Here is a 15499-nt window from a genome sequence, read left to right on the forward strand (position 1 = left end):
TCCGGAACGTCTCTGCTGCCGGCCGGGTATCCTCGCTCTCCATCGCCGCCATCACGTCGTTGATGACGAGGAAGGAGAGCGCCGGCCATACAGGGGATCCCTGAACGGAGAAGACACCGAGGAGGCAGGTAAGGTCCCTCCCGGTGTCCTGTAAGCACAAACCCAGCTATTCAGTCGGGCTGTTCGGGACCGCCGCGGTAAAATCGTGGTGGTCCCGAACAGCCCGACTGAACAGCCGGGTTAGTGTCACTTTCCCTTCAGACGCGGCGGTCAGTTTTGATCGCCACGTCTGAAGGGTTAATACAGGGCATCACCGCGATCGGTGATGTCCTGTATTAGCCGCGGGTCCCGGCCGTTGATGGCCACAGGGACCGCCGCGATAGGGGTGTATTCGCCGTATAAGACGCACCGACTTTTTCCCCCCAGTTTTGGGGGAGAAAAAGTGCGTCTTATACGGCAAAAAATACGGTACTTTTTAGCAGATGCTTACAGTTCAGCCTTCCCCTTCCCCTAGAATGACATTTGCAAAGGTCACTGAGCATGTTCAGAAACCTTTCCTACTCATACCAATCGGCAGACCAAGACAGCTTCAGTCTTTTGTTGCCTCTCTTTTTGGAGCTTGCTGTAAAGCATATTTCTAAATGCTGCCCCCATAATAATGTAAAAAAAATTACATAAAAAAAAAAATCTATCAGAAAATAGAAACAGGTTAGGTGTGTGATACATGCCCTTTAGGTATTTCATACTGTTTGACCTTTAAAGCGTACCTGTCATATCACAGAAAAAAATATTGCTTCTATGTGTAACTCACCCGGTCATACAGGTTCTTTTCATATCTTTTTATATGTCTAGCTTCTGCATATTGTTCACAAATCCCTCTGTTCTGCTGCTTACTCAATCTAACATCCACTGCTCGGGCAGGGGCCTGTCCAAGGAATGCACTGAGCCCGCCCTCACTCACCATGCATTCACTTCCTCCCTGAGTCTGCTGTGCTGTGTCCCTCCATCCAATCACTGCAGACTGCTCTGTAACCCCCTCCTCTCTGTTTTCATGCTGCAGTCTGATAGGACAGGCGTGAGCACAGAGGAGTGCTAGTCCCGCCCTCGCTTCCTGAACTTTGTCCCAACTAAAGCACAGATGATGCTGCTGCCACCACACAGGACTATGTTCTGGATAGTATGGGGACCCTTTTTGGTCTTTTATATAAGCCTTGATTTCTATAAAAAGGAGATACAAATTTTCTTATGAAGTATATTAGAAAGTTTAATGTTTTGCCAAGATGTACAACATATAAAAAGTTTTTGAATCTGACAGTGCCCATTTAAAGGGAAGGGAGTGGACATTGGTTTATCTGATACTGAGTCTCCAAAAATTTCAAATTTCCTCGAAATGTTGGGAATGCTGGTCTATGTATTTAAAGGGGTATTCCGGGCAAAAACATTTTATCCCCTATCCAAAGGATAGGGGATAAGATGTCTGAGCCCGAGGGCCCGCTGCCGCATTCTCTGTGGGTGCTGAATCTCCAGTTTCGGAAACCTCGGGGTTTCCGGGACTGGGGACGTGACGTCACGCCACGCCCCCTCCATTCATGTCTATGGGAGGGGGGCGTGACTGCCGTCACGCCCCCTCCCATAGACATGAATGGAGGGGGCGTGGCGTGACGTCACGTCCCCAGTCCCGGAAACCCGGAGGTTTCCGAAACTGGAGATTCGGCACCCGCATAGAATGCGGATGCTGCAGGGAGATCGCTGGAGGTCTCAGCAGCGGACCCCCCCCGCGATCAGACATCCTATCCCCTATCCTTTGGATAGGGGATAAAATGTTTTTGCCCGAAATACCCCTTTAACTTACTTGAACCCCTTGCAAGAGAATTTAGTAAATGTTTCCTCATTAAAGGTTGCACACGATTACAAATATACGGTTCCTATTTATCAGAAACAGCATCACATCTGTCCACAGGCTGTGCCTGGTACTGCAATCAGACTAAGTGCCGAGCCAGGGATTAAAGTGTGTGCTGCAGTGCGCTTCTCCCCGCTTTATCTAACACTTTCATTTAAAAAAAATGTTTTTAACTATTACTTAGTGCCAGAATATGATGAGCCCAATGGAGTTGTATGTCCAAGCTGCTATGTGGGAGGCACTGTGGAAGAATGTAAAGGTGACGGAATGACGGTGTGTCGAGGGAAAGATGACAAATGCTTAAACTTTGCTGCGGATGTTGAGCTGCCAGGTAATTCACACACATCTGATTTTGGCAAATTTATAAAAATTCTCTAAAGGGCCATTAAAGGGATTGTCCAGGGAACTGAACTTTTTAGATACTTATCCCCCTATCCCTAAGATAGGGGATGAGTGTCCGATCTCCTGCATCGGGGCTTGGCTACTTACATGTCCTCTACGCCATCCAGTCCCCACCTTCTTGGACGGAAGCAAGTGACGGCCCCCTCAGCCAATCACCGGCTGCAACAATGTCCCGCCTCAACCGGTGATTGGCTTAGCGGGCCATCACTTGCGTCCGTCCAAAAACGTAGAGGTCGGAGTGTGCCAAGGACAAGTAAGTAGATGTTGACCTGTACAGTAGGTCACGGGGGTCCGATGGCTGGGATCAGACACTTATCCTTTATCCTGTGACTAAAAAGTTCAGTTACCCGGAGTACCTTTTTAAAGGGGTACTCCGGTGGAAAACAATTTTTTTTTTTTTAAATCAACTGGTGCCAGAAAGGTAAACAGATTTGTAAATTACTTCCGTTGTAAAAACCTTAACCCTTTCAGTACTTATCAGCTGCTGTATGCTCCACAGGAAGTTCTTTCCTTTTTGAATTTCTTTTCTGCCTGACCGCAGTGCTCTCTGCTGACACCTCTGTCCGTGTCAGGAACTGTCCAGGGCAGTGGAGGTTTGCTATGGGAATTTGCTCCTGCTCTGGACAGTTCCTGAGACAGACTGAGGTGTCAGCAGAGAGCACTGTGGGCAGACAGAAAAGTAATTCAAAAAAGAAAAGAACTTTCTGGGGAGCATAGAGCAGCTGATACGTACTGGAAGGGTTAAGATTTTTTAATCGAATTCATTTATAAATCTGTTTTACAATTTTTTTTTCCACCGGAGTACCCCTTTAACATTGACAATTATTCAGTTGAATGTCAACTCTTTATTTAAAAAGATCCTAAATTCTGTGCTGAGAAAAGCAAAAAAAAACTGGAAATGTTGGAATGTCCAATCAGTACACAACAAGCAAAGAAAAAGCAAAAAAAAAAAAATAATAATAATATAGAAAATGAATTATAGGATATTGATTCCTAAATTGATTGTAATATGTTTTTTTTGTTTGTTTTCCTTCAAATCAGACGGTGAGAAGATCAGGTATGCGGCCAAAGGATGTATGTCTACCCTTGGATGCCAGTTAGACCTAACCCAGCTGATCGGAGTCAGAGCACTTGATTTAGCCATTTTTAAATGTACGGATACCCCCCCTAAACCTCCGAGTGACCAAGAGAAGGACGAGGAAAAAATTAAACTTTCCCCGTGAATCGAAAACAAATTCAAACAGGGGAACTGAGAAGCTGAATCAAGGCGATCCCCAGAAATATTCTACTGATTGTTAAATCTAAAGATGATTCTGGAAAAAAAAAATTTAAAAGGAAAAAAATCACATAATTGTTTATATAAACAAATATTTTTTGCTGCGGTGATCAATTTCATATCATATCTTTATAGCTTTTCAATTTACGCAGAGCTCCACATCCGTCAAGTCTTAAAGGGGTACAGTTTAACAACTGGTGCCAGAAAGTTAAACAGATTTGTAAATTATTTCTATAAAAAAAATCTTAATCCTTCCAGTACTTATTAGCTGCTGAATACTACAGAGGAAAATTCTTTTCTTTTTGGAACACAGAGCTCTCTGCTGACATCATGACCACAGTGCTCTCTGCTGACATCTCTGTCCATTTTAAGAACCGTCCAGAGAAGGAGAAAATCCCCATAGCAAACATATGCTGCTCTGGACAGTTCTTAAAATGGACAGAGATGTCAGCAGAGAGCACTGTGCTCGTGATGTCAGCAGAGAGCTCTGTGTTCCAAAAAGAAAATAATTTCCTCTGTAGTATTCAGCAGCTAATAAGTACTGGAAGGATTAAGATTTTTTTTTAATAGAAATAATTTACAAATCTGTTTAACTTTCTGGCACAAGTTGATTAAAAAAAAAGTTTACCCCCTTAAATATGAAAGGCCTGTCGCCATTTTTAGAAAGAAGGTAAATGTGTTTCATGAGGGGGCAAGGAATAGAAAGAATAACTATAAATGGATAACTTAGCAGGTTTACTTTCGCTTTCACTTTCTGAATCATAACAAATAATTTTGAGCTTTATTAATGAAATTCTGCAATAAAAAGCTGGCATCATTATCCTGTGTGTTTCCTGATCTTTTCTTTGAATGTCACATAAACTGATTGCAAAGAGTTAAATGAAATATCTGGTTCTGAAAAATAAACAGGCCCCCCCCCCACATGGTGGAAACATGGCTTCCTGGGCCCTTCCAGCCTGTTTGTCAGGGAGGAGGGAGGAGCAGCTGGGATAGCCAAATTATGCAATATGAATAGTTCCTCTGATATAAATGAGGAATTAAACATCATACTTCATAAGCCACACTGTATACATAACGCCTGGTGAGGCTATTTACTATGAAGGGGGCAGCCGGGACCCGTTATTTTTTGATGGGATCAGCGGGAGAAAAAGACGGCTCTTGCAGTAATTTTTCTCCCGCTATTCTCCCTGACAACAATGACGCCCGTCACACTGCCGTGTCATAACCGCAGAGTGTAAGTAGCCTTAAACAGACACCAATAGAAAGATACTGATGCAAAGAAAGCCTAGCATGTGGCCACTAAAAATCCGCTGCAACATATCATTTGTGCAAATTAGGGATTTTCAGCATTCCGTATAATACTCGAGTATAAGCCGACCCAAATATAAGCCGAGGCCCCTAATTTCACCTCAAAAACCCAGGAAAAGTTATTGATTCAACTATAAGCCTAGGGTGGAAAATACATCATCCCCCCCTGTCATCATCCAGACCCCCATCATTAACACCCTCATCATCATCACCCTGTCATCATCACCCCCGTCATCATCACCCCCGTCATCATCACCCTGTCATCATCACCCCCGTCATCATCACCCTGTTATTATCACCCCCGTCATCATCACCCTGTCATTTTCACCCCTCGTCATCATCACCCTGTCATTTTCACCCCCGTCAACATCACCCCCATCATCATCACCCTGTCATTTTCACCCCTCGTCATCATCACCCTGTCATTTTCACCCCCCCCCCCCGTCATCATCACCCTGTCATTTTCACCCCCCGTCATCATCACCCTGTCATTTTCACCCCCCGTCATCATCACCCTGTCATTTTCACCCCTCGTCATCATCACCCTGTCATTTTCACCCCGTCATCATCACCCCCATCATCATCACCCTGTCATTTTCACCCCTCGTCATCATCACCCTGTCATTTTCACCCCTCGTCATCATCACCCCCCCCGTCATCATCACCCTGTCATTTTCACCCCCCGTCATCATCACCCTGTCATTTTCACCCCCCGTCATCATCACCCTGTCATTTTCACCCCCCGTCATCATCACCCTGTCATTTTCACCCCCCCCCCCGTCATCATCACCCTGTCATTTTCATCCCTCGTCATCATCACCCCCCGTCATCATCACCCTGTCATTATCACCCCCGTCATCATCACCCTGTCATTTTCACAACCCGTCATCATCATCATCACCGCCTGTCAATCGGCCTTCGTCATCATCCAGACCCCCCTTTAGTTTTCTACTCACCTCCTGGAAGGGTGATCTGGTGTGGGCCATCTATGCTGCAGGGTGGGGAGGGTTAGTCGTTCCGGGCTGTTCATTTTCACCGGGAGGCCCTCTTCTCCGCTCCGAGCCGGCCCCCAAACTAGTGACGTTGCCTTGACGATGACGCACAGGGATGTTCATGCGCAGGGACGTCCCTGTGCGTCGTCGTTAAGGCAACGTCACTAGTCCGGGGCCGACCCGGAGCGGAGAAGAGGGCCTCCTGGTTAAAATGGACAGCCCGGAACGACTAACCCTCCCCCCGGACGGTCCCTGCAGCATAGATGGCCTGGACCAGCTCGCCCTTCCTTCCCACTGAGGGGAGGTGAATAGAAAACTAAAGGGGGGGGGGGTCTGGATGATGACAAAGGCCGCAGTGGTCTTCAACCTGCAGACCTCCAGATGTTTCAAAACTACAACTCCCAGCACATGACTTGTACATTATGATATTAAAGATATAATCTTTCATGGTTGTATAAATTAATACGCTTACACTTCCAGGTAGCGGGAGATTAAAACTGATCTGCTGTTCAGCTTGTGGTGATTGTGGTTTGTTCCGTTACTAGCGTTCCTATTCTTTGCATTCTTACACCGTTCTGACCTACTGTGACCTTTCCTTTAGACTGTTTCCTGACTTTTCTCCTGCCTGCTGACTTTGTACTGTACTTTGCTCTCTAGATTTGACCTTTGCCTGTCCTTACTCTGTTTTGTCTCTGGTATTGTACTACTCTGCCCCTTGGTTCTGACCCTCTGGCTTTTTCTTGTTAACCCTTTGTCTTCTGATTTGGTACTGTTTTTGCAGGTATGTTATTGACCTGGACTGTTTGCTACCGCTTGACATCCCAGCACTCCAGCATAGGGACTGTCAGCTGGTTGGGGGCTGCCATTTAGGGCAAATCATCTTAGTAGGTAGCGACAGTGGTTGGGGCTAGTTCTAGGTCTGCGCTGATCTCTACCCCGGATGTGCCAATAGACTATTGTCCTGGTATTTACATTTTACAACAAGTGGCTTTATCTTGTGCAGGGATTACTATCTGTATATTACTCATTTTCATTTGGTTTCTGTTTTGGTTGGCACCTGCCTGTATGCCCCTGTGATAAGTAAAAGTGTGCCCCTAATTTTGTCAGGGATTTACTAGGGACTGCAGGTTAGGTTCCTATGTGGGACCTTCCTGGTAAGGATGTTACGCTGGCACTAAGTAGGGCTTTTTCCCTCTCTTTCACTTAATTTTTGCTGTACACCTGACCGCTGTCCCATTGTGTATTTTTTTACACTTGGGATTCTGAGAAAAATCAACATAAACAGATGAGGAAATATCTCAGTACCGGTATTCCAGGAATATGTGGAACGGGTATATAGATGATGTATTTCCTCGTTGGCAGGAAAAACTGAATAGACTGCTTTGGTTTATTTGCTGGGTTTTAATCGTAATTAAATTAATCTGAAAAGTCAATTTCACCTGCAAACAAAATAAATAGGTATGAAGGAACATCTTGTGACATGATGAGTACATAACAGGTCAATAGCAAAAGTTTTCTTGGTCCCTCCTTAATGTTTAGTACATACAGGTGCAGGGACTCCTATCACCAGACTCCCTGCCCCTCTATAGTATGGTCTAGTTTACACCTTCTGGCACTGGGTGAGTATAAAAGCAGCAGGATGCTGATGCATGTGGTCATTGATGTAGCATGACTGCATAGTGCATAGCGGATCAGTGTAACTATGAACAGCATTCTACTATCTACTTTGTAAGTGATCAAAAATGATCACTGCTTCAACTCCCCCAATTGAAAAAAAATGGTAAAGGGGTTACCCTAGATTAGATAAAAATAGATGTTTTCATTTAAAAACAGCACCACCCTTGTTCTCAGGCTGTGTTGGGTAGTGTTACAACTCGTCTCCATGCACTTCAATTGAATAGAGCTGCAAGGGACATGTTTTCTAGTCCTGGAGACCCACTTTTTAAAGGGGTATTCCAGGCAAAAACTTTTTTTATATACATATATCAACTGGCTCTGGAAAGTTAAACAGATTTGTAAATTACTTCTATTAAAAAATCTTAATCCTTCCAATAGTTATTAGCTTCTGAAGTTGAGTTGTTGTTTTCTGTCTAACTGCTTTCTGATGACTCACGTCCCGGGAGCTGTCCTGCTCCTATGGGGATATTCTCCCATCATGCAAGGGATATTCTCCCATCATGCACGGCTCCCGGGACGTGACATCATCATTGAGCAGTAGTGTTGAGCGGCATAGGCCATATTCGAATTCGCGAATATTCGCGAATATATGGACGAATATTCGTCATATATTCGCGAATATTCGCATATTCGTTATATTCCCGTTTTATTTTCGCGTATGCGAACATTCGCGTATGCGAAAACTATCATATGTGCATATTAGCATATACAAAATTAACATATGCGAACATTCGCATATGCGAAAATTCGCATATGCTAATTTTCGTATATGCGAATTTTCGCACGCCAGTCTCACACAGTAGTATTAGAGTCTTCTTTACACCACACAAGCTGGAAGCAGAGAGGGATGATCACTGTGATGTGTACTGTGAAAAACAAAACAAAAAAAAAAGAATATTCGTAATTACGAATATATAGCGCTATATTCGCGAAATTCGCGAATTCGCGAATATGCGATATTCGCGAATAATATTCGAATTGCGAATATTCGTGAGCAACACTATTGAGCAGTTAGACAGAAAACTTCAGAAGCTAATAACTATTGGAAGGATTAAAAAATTTTAATAGAAGTAATTTACAAATCTGTTTAACTTTCCGGAGCCAGTTGATATATATAAAAAAAGTTTTTGCCTGGAATACCCCTTTAAATCAACCCTCTTTAAAAATTATTTATTTGTTACTTTATTCCTATGTGCCCCAAAATTGCTAATGCAAATACAGCTTTCATTCAGTTGCATTGACCAAAAAAAAATATATATATATATTGATCTTCAAATACAAAAAACAATGAAAAACTAAAAAGAGGAGCTTGGTACCTGAAGCCCCCACAATACAAGTCTATGGGAGGGAGGCAGGGTGCAGCAGATGACACGGTGCTGCAGGAGAGATCGCGGGGGTCCACAGCAGCGGGAACCCAACGATCAGTCATCTTATCCCCTATCCTTTGGATAGGGGATAAGATGTCTAGGGGCGGAGTACCCCTTTAACGATCAGCAGCACTGCAGAGTACTGGTAAAGTATAGGATAGTCTAAGAGTTGTTAAAGGCATTCCCAAATACAGCTGAAGAGACGTATAAAAGACATGAATGGTGAAGGACACGTCCTTGTGTTTTGGGGTCCTGTGCTGTGCTGCTTTTCCAGGCATTCGTGGTTTCCAACTGTGAGTAGATCATTAAGACCCACATCCAGATACAACTTCCTTCTGATCCATACCAAGGAAGGGCAGTAGGACACCCTGATAAGACCCTGAGATCACCTTATTGCTCAAGTATTAGACCCTATTTCACGGAGAACCCATCTATTGGATAAGTTGTAGGTACCCTGACACCAGGGCAGGACTGAGACTAAAAATATCATCATGCAATGCCTGCTACAACAAATGTAACCCTTAGTCATATATATCGATACTGACTTAAAGGGGTTGTCCAAGACTAAGGCCGTTGATTGCGGCCGAAACGCGTCACTTGTCATCGTTTGGTGTTATGGCTGAATACATTTTCGTATTGCTTGACATCCGCGCTGGACATTCCTTGCTCTTACCAACGTCATACTTAGAAATAACATTTCCTTCTGATTCGATCTCCAGTCGTGACTCACATATTTGCCTTCAGATATGATCCTTCCCGTCACTGTACAGTATAACACATGGGAATGTTTATTTTTCAACACACCTCTCATATTTATAGGTAAAAGTGGCGCCTATATAGATGATAAGCGACATACAGTCTGTTAGAATTGTTTTCAATATTCTACTAGGATCCATTGTAATTTTGTGTTGCCTTACATATTTTTCAATCTCTCTGTAGAGGTGGCATATCATAGTGCACTACAGTTTTAGGTCCGGTCACAAAACCGAATATGTGGCAGAAATGAGCCGACTAGAGTCACTGTTTGATTCCAGTCGGCTCATTAAAGTGAGTGGATTTCAGTGCTGGTCCGGCTGGGATACGGGAGCGCCCGGTTTTCCCCTCCCCAGCTGGATCCGGCAACTGTAGGCTGCAGTCGTGGTGTGAATGCAGCCAAATGCTGGCTGGATTCCTCCCCTGTCTGGTTAGACTCTCTTCTAATTTGGTGACCCCGGTGAATTTATGCTCTCTGCTGACACCTCTGTCCATGTCAGGAACTGTCCAGAGCAGCATAGGTTTGCTATGGGCATTTTCTCCTACTCTGGACAGTTCCTGACACAGACAGGGGTGTCAGCAGAGAGCACTGTGGTCAGACAGAAAATAAATTCAAAAAAGAAAAGAACTTACTGTGGAGCACACAGCAGCTGATAAGTACTGGAAGGATTAAGATTTTTTAATAGAAGTAATTTACAAATATGCTTAACTTTATGGAACCATTTGTTAAACACCGACAGGCATCTGCCAACAACCAGGGATACTTTATGCACCCTTTTTGTGTTTAAAAATAACATACAAGATCCGCTAGCGCAGTGTGTTTTTAAACAAGCTGTTAGTTACCATGGGTTACCGCAAGTTTAAATAACTTTGACATTAACTTAGCCTTAAAGGGGTTATCCAGGAAAAAACTTTTATTTATATATCAACTGGTTCCAGAAAGTTAAACAGATTTGTAAATTACTTCTATTAAAATGTTTTAATCCTTTCAGTACTTATGAGCTTTTGAAGTTAAGGTTGTTCTTTCCTGTCGAAGTGCTCTCTGATGACACGTGTCTCGGAAACCGCCCAGTTTAGAAGCAAATCCCCATAGCAAACCTCTTCTAAACTGGGCGTTTCCCGAGACAGGTGTCATCAGAGAGCACTTAGACAGAAAAGAACAACCTTAACTTCAGAAGCTCATAAGTACTGAAAGGATTAAGATTTTTTAATAGAAGTAATTTACAAATCTGTTTCACTTTCTGGAGCCAGTTGATATATAAAAAAAAGTTTTTTCCTGGATAACCCCTTTAAAACCACTTTAAAACTACTTGAATGCATTTCTAGGTTATCTAGCAGAGTTATACATGGCTATAGAGCTCTTATGCAGAGTTATACAGGGCTATAGAGCTCTTATGCAGTGTTATACAGGGCTATAGAGCTCTTATGCAGAGTTATACAGGGCTATAGAGCTCTTATGCAGTGTTATACAGGGCTATAGAGCTCTTATGCAGTGTTATACAGGGCTATAGAGCTCTTATGCAGAGTTATACAGGGCTATAGAGCTCTTATGCAGAGTTATACAGGGCTAGACGCTGCCTAAGCCTGCATGCGCACCACGTTTTTGCTATATAGTTCCCGTATACTGTTTCAAGTTAAAAAACCGTACGGAACCGTATAGAAAACCGTATGCATTGACTTAACATAGTAAACCGTATGTCAAACGCATCATCCGGTTAAGTCCGTTTTGTGTCTTATACGGATTTGACAACTAATTACCTAACCCCAAGGCCGTAGCCTGGGGTGCAAAACACCTCTAAATAGTACCCCCTAAAACATAACTTTTATTATGTATCCAGTTAAAATAAAATTAATATAAACCCAGTGAGGTGAATATTAAAAATGAGATGTCAGGTAGGTTAGTGCTTGTAAGATCTGAGCATCATTGCTCCACTGTCAAGGGTTCTGCAGTAGCCCTGTGCGCCTACTCTGACACCAGCTAAAAACACTAGATTGCCGCCTCTACATGTTTCGCCGTCTCCACGGCGTTTTCAAGAGGCAAACTGTGGCAACAACACTACAAAATGGTGGCAGGGGCTATTTATAGACAGTGCCCCAAACATCATCACTCGGCGACAGCTTCCCGTCACCTATCCCATGCATCCTAAGATTGCTCCAATCCCTCATAAGGATCCACAACCATATCCCAGGTCATACCCTCCTGGATCACCAATGGGAATATATCACATGTACTGACCTCATCTCTCTACGTCCTTCGGGAGCGCTACGTCATACTGTAGGGCCGGCCGTGTAACATCGTGCCGCGCTTGCGCACTAAGGCTTACTAAACATCGCTGTTGTCTATCTGCCTCACTTAAGTTTTAACTCGCTGCGGCTCTCGCTAGTGCGCATGTTCTCGCACTTATACTCCGATCATGATGACTGTTCTAACTGCGCTTGCGTGGGGAAATATAGTTGTTACTGAAACTCTTATATAAATGTGTTAAGGAGTAGTGTTGCTCACGAATATTCGCAATACGAATTTTATTCGCGAATATCGCATATTCACGAATATTCGCGAATATAGCGCTATATATTCGTAATTACGAATATTCGTTTTTTTTTTTTTTTTTTTTTTTTACACAGTACACATCACAGTGATCATCCTTCTCTGCTTCCAGCTTGTGTGGTGTAAAGAAGGCTGTAATACTACTGTGTGAGACTGGTGTGTGAATTTCCGCATATGCGAAAATTAGCATATGCTAATTTTCGCACATGCGATTTTTTGCTTATGCTAATTTTTGTATATGTTAAGTTTCGCATACGCGAATGTTCGCAGGGGGATTTTCGCGTATGCGAAAATAAAATGAGAGCATTACGAATAGCAAATATTCGCGAATATATGACGAATATTCGTCCGAATATTCGCGAATTCGAATATGGCCTATGCCGCTCAACACTATTAAGGAGGACAGTCTACTGCTCTAAATATCTTATGTTCTACGTATTCTATGTCAATTCCTACATACTACAGTGCATAGATATGTAAAGATAGTGCATAAATGTGTGAGAATACTATTGTATAATGCGTATATAGTGCCCTAAGTTTGCTTATATCATGATTTGAAGTATATACATACTTTATAGTAGCCGGTGTTGAACTAATATATATTTTTCTTTATCTGATATGTAGAATATGATATTGATTAGGTATATATCGTAATATGACTACTAGATACTTACCTGTCGGCGAATACATCTAGTGAGGGTGGTTATTATGTGTGAATTAGTTAGGTTAGGCTGCTCAATGCTTTCTGAATTTGGGATATAGGTCATTACTAGTGTTGAGCGGCATAGGCCATATTCGAATTCGCGAATATTCGCGAATATATGGACGAATATTCGTCATATATTCGCGTATTCGTAATATTCTCGTTTTATTTTCGCATATACGAAAATTAGCATATACAAAATTCGCATACGCAAAAACTCGCATGTGCGAAAAGTAGTATATGCTAATTTTCGCATATGCGAATTTTAGTCCGGCAGTCTCACACAGTAGTATTAGAGCCTTCTTTATACCACACAAGCTGGAAGCAGAGAGGGATGATCACTGTGATGTGTACTGTGAAAAAAAAAAAAAAAAAAAAAGAATATTCGTAATTACGAATATATAGCGCTATATTCGCAAAATTCGCGAATATGCGATATTCGCGAATAATATTCGAATTGCGAATATTCGCGAGCAACACTAGTCATTACACTAGGTATTAGTGTTGCTCGCGAATATTCTCAATTCGAATATTATTCGCGAATATCGCATATTCGCGAATTTTGCGAATATAGCGCTATATATTCGTAATTACGAATATTCTTTTTTTTTTTTTTTTCACAGTACACATCACAGTGATCATCCCTCTCTGCTTCCAGCTTGTGTGGTGTAAAGAAGGCTCTAATACTACTGTGTGAGACTGGCGTGTGAAAATTCGCATAAACGAAAATTAGCATATGCGAATTTTCGTATATGCGAATTTGCACGTATGTTAATTTTGTATATGCTAATTTTCATATATGTTAATTTTCGCATACGCGACTTTTCGCAAGTGCGATAATAAAACGAGGATATAACGAATATGCGAATATTCGCGAATATATGACGAATATTCGTCCATATATTCGCGAATATTCGCGAATTCGAATATGGCCTATGCCGCTCAACACTACTAGGTATCACATTTTTGGCATCACTGTATTATTCGTTTGTTATGTTTATACACATTGATCATATTATTATCATCAGTATTATATTAATTCACAATGGATTATTAATCATTTATTATTATTTATATTGAGACTGATTATTTATTGTTTTTGCACTGTATTATTTATTTATATATATGATCTAATTGTATATTGGATGATATAAGCAAACTTAGGGCACTATATATGCATTATACAATAGTATTCTCACCAAAAAAAAACGGATGCAACCGGACATCATTTTTCAAACCGTATACGGATTAAAATTTCTTCACATGTTTTGATACAGTTTAATCCGGTTTTAAGGAATCCGTTTTTCATCAAAAACCTGATACGGGAAACTGTATTGCAAAAACGTGGCGTGAATGCAGCCTGACAGTTATACGCTGCCTAAGGCTTATTTGTTTTTTGAGGCCCCGCGCTGAACACTTCGAACGTTCGTTTAACTCTACTCTTTACAGTCTTTAAAATTACGGAAAACTTTAGGTTTTAAAGAGTTTTCTGAGACAACACATTGTTGTCCCTTAGAGGGGTACTCCGCCGCCAGACATCTTATCCCTTATCCAAAGGATAGGGCAGTGGTCTTCAACCTGCGGACCTCCAGATGTTGCAAAACTACAACTCCCAGCATGCCCGGACAGCCAACGGCTGTCCGGGCATGCTGGAAGTTGTAGTTTTGCAACATCTGGAGGTCCGCAGGTTGAAGACCACTGGGATAGGGGATAAGATGTCTGATCGCGGGGGTCCCGCAGCTGGGACCCCCACGATCTCTGTGCAGCCCCCCATAAATCAGCAGGCTGGAGCTAAGAGGAGAATCATGATTGGAAGGATCTGAAGGGTCAATGGTCTGCTGATCCCACATTTATGATTTATTCTGATGATCCAAACTTACTTAATCAGGTAAATATTGTGTTTTACCTTAATAAAAAAAAAAAAATATATATATATATATATATATATATATATATGCGTGTGTGTCAAGAAGTTTTATTAATCATTATTAAAGGGGTACTCCGGTGAAAACCTTTTTTCTTTTAAATCAACTGTTGGCAGAAAGTTAAACATATTTGTAAATTACTTCTATTAAAAAAATCTTAATCCTTCCTGTACTTATTAGCTGCTGAATACTACAGAGGAAATCCTCTTCTTTTTGGAATGCTCTCTGATGACCTCACGAGCACAGTTCTCTCTGCTGACGTTATTATAATAATAATAACACTTTATTTATTGTTGTCCTTAGTGGGATTTGAACCCAAGTCCCCTGCACTGCAAGGCAGCAGTGCTAACCACTGAGCCACCATGCTGCCCTTAGCCTACATCTAGCTATGCACGGTTGCTAAAATGGACAGAGATGTCAGCAGAGAGCCCTGTGCTCGTGATGTCATCAGTGTTCCAAAAAGAAAGGAATTTCCTCTGTAGCATTCAGCAGCTAATAAGTACTGGAAGGATTAAGATTTTTTAATAGAAGTAATTTACAAATATGTTTAACTTTCTGCCACCAGTTTATTTAAAAGAAAAAAGGTTTTCACCGGAGTACCCCTTTAAAGTAATGCATCTGTAGTGTAACTGAAATGGTTTCTTACAT

General features: G+C 42.1%; 1 protein-coding gene across 1 annotated transcript in view; it reads right to left on the reverse strand.

Moving 5' to 3' along the window:
• Positions 1 to 15499, reverse strand: part of LOC130293889 (phospholipase A2 inhibitor and Ly6/PLAUR domain-containing protein-like) — a 134405-nt gene that overhangs the window by 100962 nt on the left and 17944 nt on the right. The gene's annotated exons all lie outside the window — the stretch shown is intronic.

The sequence above is a fragment of the Hyla sarda genome, chromosome 10 (assembly GCF_029499605.1).
Source record: "Hyla sarda isolate aHylSar1 chromosome 10, aHylSar1.hap1, whole genome shotgun sequence".
NCBI lineage: Eukaryota > Metazoa > Chordata > Amphibia > Anura > Hylidae > Hyla > Hyla sarda.